Below are 5,000 nucleotides of genomic sequence, written 5' to 3'. Positions count from 1 at the left end.
AGTTCCGATCTGCATGAAGGGCGTAACGATCTGGGCACTGTCTCGGAGAGAGGCTCGATGAAATAGACATGTCTGTGAAGATGCGGACTACCTGCACCTGGACAGAAAGACCCAATGAAGCTTTACTGTTCCGTGGGATTGGCTTTGGGACTTTCCTACGCAGCTTAGGTGGAAGGCGAAGAAGGCCCCCTTCCGAGGGGGCCCGAGCCATCAGTGAGATACCACTCTGGAAGAGCTCGGATTCTAACCTTGTGTCGGACTCGCGGGCCAAGGGACAGTCTCAGGTAAATAGTTTCTATGGGGCGTAGGCCTCCCAAAAGGTAACAGAGGCATGTAACGGTTTCCTTGGGCCAGACGGACATTGGTCCTCGAGTGCAAAGGCAGAAGGGAGCTTGACTGCAAGACTCACCCGTCGAGCAGAGACGAAACTCGGCCTTAGTGATCCGATGGTGCCGAGTGGAAGGGTCATCGCTCAACGGATAAAAGTTACTCTAGGGATAACATGCTGATCTTCCCTAAGAGTCCACATTGACGGGAAGGTTTGGCACCTCGATGTCGGCTCTTTGCCAGCATGAGCTATAGGTGGTTCCAAGGGTTGGGTTGTTTGCCCATTAATGCGGTACGTGAGCTGGGTTTAGAACGTCGTGAGACAGTTCGGTCCATATACGGTGTGGGTGTTAGAGCATTGAGAGGACCTTTCCCTAGTATGAGAGGACCGGGAAGGACGCACATCTGGTGTACCAGTTATCGTGCCTACGGTAAACGCTGGGTAGCCAAGTGCGGAGAGGATAACTGCTGAAAGCATATAAGTAGTAAGCCCACCCCAAGATGAGTGCTCTCTCCTCCAACTTCCCTAGAGCATCCGGTATTACAGCTGAGACAGTGACGGGTTCTCGACCCATACGGGGATGGAGCGACAGAAGTATGGAAATAGGATAAGGTAGCGGCGAGATGAGCTGTTTAAATAGGTGTCAAGTGGAAGTGCAGTGATGTATGCAGCTGAGGCATCCTAACAAACAAACAATTTGAACCTTGTTCCTACATGGCCTGATCAAATCGATCAGGCACTTGCCATCTATCTTCATTGTTCAACTCTTTGATGAAAAGAAGAAAAAACCAAAAAAAAGCTCTACCCTTCCATCACTTGTATAGATGGAGAGGGAGGGTAGAGGCCTTTGGTGTCCCTTTTAGTCAAGAATTGGGGCTTCACAATTACTATCCAATATTTATCTCATGCCTTTCCTCGTTCATGGTTCGATATTCTGGTGTCCTAGGCGTAGAGGAACCACACCAATCCATCCCGAATTTGGTGGTTAAACTCTACTGCGGTGACGATACTGTAGGGGAGGCCCTGCGGCAAAATAGCTCGATGCCAGAATGATAAAAATCTTAACACCTCTTATTTGACTTTTTCACTATTTTGAAATAAGAAAAAGATCCAAATCTAAAATGCAAAGGTCGTCTTATTCAAAACCTCAATCATCACATACCCTCTCTCCCACTTCACACCTCGGAACACACTATTCTTATAGAGAGAAAGGCACTTTCCCATCTTCTTAACCTGAAATGAAGGGGTACCCCCGGGAAGAGATCCAATGGAGACAGCTGGGCCTGTAGCTCAGAGGATTAGAGCACGTGGCTACGAACCATGGTGTCGGGGGTTCGAATCCCTCCTCGCCCAGAGCCTTCCAAAGGGGGAAGGGCATTTACTTTCCCCCTGAGGGTAGGAAAATCATGATCAGGATAGCGGACGCAAAGCTATTGAACTTAGGTATGCTCTTTCCTTTTGTCGAAGTGGAATCGTAGAACAGAATGTGATATGATGAGATAGAATGCAATAGAAATAGAAACAAGGATAGCGGAAGGGTTACCTTCTCCTAAGGGTCAAAGCAAGCCATTTAATTCAATTCTTTATTCTTACATTAAAATTCTTACATTAAAGAATGAATAAAATCCCCCAAGTAGGATTCGAACCTACGACCAGTCAGATAACAACCGACCGCTATACCACTAAGCTACTGAGGAACAAGGGGGGATTCGACCTCCTAGAGTTCAACTCCCGCTCTCAACCTATGAACAATATGTGTCCGAAGCTTCTTTCGTAACTCCCATAATTTCTTCGTGGTGGCTCCGTTCCATGCCTCATTTCATAGGGAAGCCCAAAGTGGCTCTATTTCATTATATTTCACTTCCTAGCACTTCCTATCATTTAATATCCATCCCTTTGGTCTTATTGACATCAGAGATGTCATTTATAGTCTATCTCCTTCTATATATGGAAAGTCAAGAAATTCTCATCGAAACATCGAGAAATTGTGCATATAGAAAACTCTAAAGAAAGAAAAAAAGGAGACCCATGCCATGATTTTCAAATCTTTTCTATTTAGTAGTCTAAGTTTGTCGATGAGGATAATTAATTCGGTCGTTGTGGTCGGACTCTATGATGGATTTCTGACTACATTCTCCATAGGTCCCTCTTAGATCTTCTTTCTCCAATCTTGGATTAGGGAAGAAGGAGATATTCGTGACTACTGGCGATTCCAATCTTCATATCGATATATTATCCACTTCTGTATCTATTCTTTCTTAGCTAAACAGGTGGAAGATCTATCCAATTTGGTTATATTATATCATGGACTCGAAAAATGGATCTGAATTTGACTGAAATACACGATCTTCACAGCTATCACTTTTCACAATACCTAAAAGGTGGAATAGCGATTTTCGAACCATTTCCCATAAGAGAATGGTTTCCATTACTTTGAGAAATGGATTCTTATATCAAACTATAGCTATTGCATTAAAGAAGAAAAGAAACTAATAGAAGTCGAAGACGCGGAATGATAGTGAATAGAGAGAAAGATTCTTCTGATTTTCTTGTTTCTATCTACTAGACGCCGTGGAGAATTGAGAATTTTCATGTCTTTCAATTCTCGTACTCGTAATTGCAAAGTTATGAAGGAGACCCGTAATTTTGCAATGAAAACAACATATAAAACTCTGAACAATTTCGAAATCAGGCCAAGCGTCTTAATACATATGCAAAAAAAATTCATTATTGGGCCACCATTGATTAGAAGATTTAGCTTGTATGAATCGCTATTGGTTTGATATGAATAATGGCAATCGTTTCAGTATGTTAAGGATACAGATGTATCCACAATTCATTTAGAGTTACTTAATAGTCTATTTCTTATACCATAACTCTATCCCGTGAAATTCTCGAGCCAAAAGATGGATGCATATGTTGTGTTTCATTTTGCTAAATGATACTCCCTCCATTCCAAAATATAGTGCACCCGCGCTTCCCAAGGTTAAACTTTGACCATAAATTTAACCAACGAGACCAACTGCGGCAAGAGAAAAAATTATATAATTGAAAACTTCTTTCAAATACGAATTCACTGATATAATTTTTGCTCCCGCCGCAATCGGTCTTGATAGTTAAATATACAGTCAAAGTTGAAGCACGTGGATAGAGGAAGCACTACATTGTGGAATGGAGGGAGTATCAATTAAATGGTGTATCAATTCCATAAATTGCATATAGCAATAAATAAATCAGCAAAATTCTTTCTAATCTTTTAGATAGAAGAAACATTTCTTCTATCTAAAATATTAGAAAGAATGTACCCTTCTATCCAAATCCAATTTGCATCGATAAAATAAATCCAAATTCTAGTAGTAGATGAATAATTGCAAATTTGTGTGCGTACCAGATTAGAATAACTTCAAAATATCTGACATAATTTTGTATTTTTCCTGATAAAAAAATACATGAAAAAGAAAGGAGGTAGAATTTTTTTTTTGGATTTATGGTTAAAGAAGAAAAAGAAGAAAACATGGGTTATGTTGAATTTCAAGTATTCAGTTTCACCAATAAGATACGGAGACTTGCTTCACATTTGGAATTACACAAAAAAGTTTTTTCATCGGAAAGAGGTCTACGAAGACTTTTGGCAAAATGTCGACGTTTGCTGGCTTATTTGGCAAAGAAAAATAGAGTACGTTATAAGAAATTAATCGGTCAATTGAATATTCGGGAGCAGTAAGTTAATCGTTCAAATTTTTTTCTTGTTTTATTATTCTTTTAGTAGTCTTAGATTTTTCATTTTGATGAGCCTCACTTTGAGGAATTCATGGAATAATCCATTTTCATGGAATAATGAATTAAGGAAGAAAGGATATTAGTCTACCGCTTACAAGAAAAGATCTCATGATAGTCAATGTGGACCCTCAACACCCATGAATGCATGGTATTCTTCGACCGATCATTACGCTCGATGGTCAGGATGTTATTGATTGTGAACCCATATTAGGATATTTACACAGAGGAATGGAAAAAAATCGAGGAAAACCGAACTACTATACAATACCTACCTTATGTAACAAGGATATAGAGAGATTGTAGAAAAGGGATAGGATAGTTATTTTTGCAAGAGACTTGTTGTAAATTCCTTAACTTAAGAAAGAAAAAAGAATAAAAACACAGATACATAACATGAAAAAAGAATAAATAAGACGAGATTCGACCCCCCCCCTACATATTTAATTTTGTAATGCCCGGATAATCATGCTACAGTAATCCCACGCTGATCATTCCATGACACCTCGGTTACTGTTGCTAAACTCGCAATGATTCGAAACCTTTTCAAATCCAAATTCAAATTAATGTCAAGCGACAAAGTTTTCAAAATATTAAATTAAAATGTTCGGGGTGTGCAGTTAAATGCCTGGGTAATTATAATAAAGCAAACACATTTTTATAAAATGCCTAAATAATTTAAGATGAAATAAAACAGAAAAGAAAATAAAAGAAAATGCAAAACAGAAAACAGAAAAGAAATACAAACAGAAAGAAAAGCCCCCCCCCACTGGGCCTTTTGGCCCAGCTGGCCTTCCACGCGGGCCCCCAGCCGCCCGAATGGGCCGGCCCACCCCGCGCCTCCACTCCCTTATCCACTCCCTCCCCCAAACCCTAACCCACCTCGTCGCCCCAC

General features: G+C 40.3%; 1 non-coding gene across 1 annotated transcript; it reads right to left on the bottom strand.

The window, feature by feature from the left end:
• Positions 1–1,953: 1,953 nt before the first annotated feature.
• On the bottom strand, positions 1,954–2,025 carry TRNAN-GUU (transfer RNA asparagine (anticodon GUU)). Its single transcript has one exon. It is a non-coding gene; the product is annotated as a tRNA-Asn (tRNA).
• Between the last annotated feature and the right edge of the window lie 2,975 nt (positions 2,026–5,000).

This window comes from Triticum aestivum, chromosome 4A (genome assembly GCF_018294505.1).
Source record: "Triticum aestivum cultivar Chinese Spring chromosome 4A, IWGSC CS RefSeq v2.1, whole genome shotgun sequence".
Taxonomy (NCBI): Eukaryota; Viridiplantae; Streptophyta; class Magnoliopsida; order Poales; family Poaceae; genus Triticum; species Triticum aestivum.
Note: the sequence above shows the minus strand (reverse complement) of the source record. Positions and strands in the feature narration are given on the sequence as shown.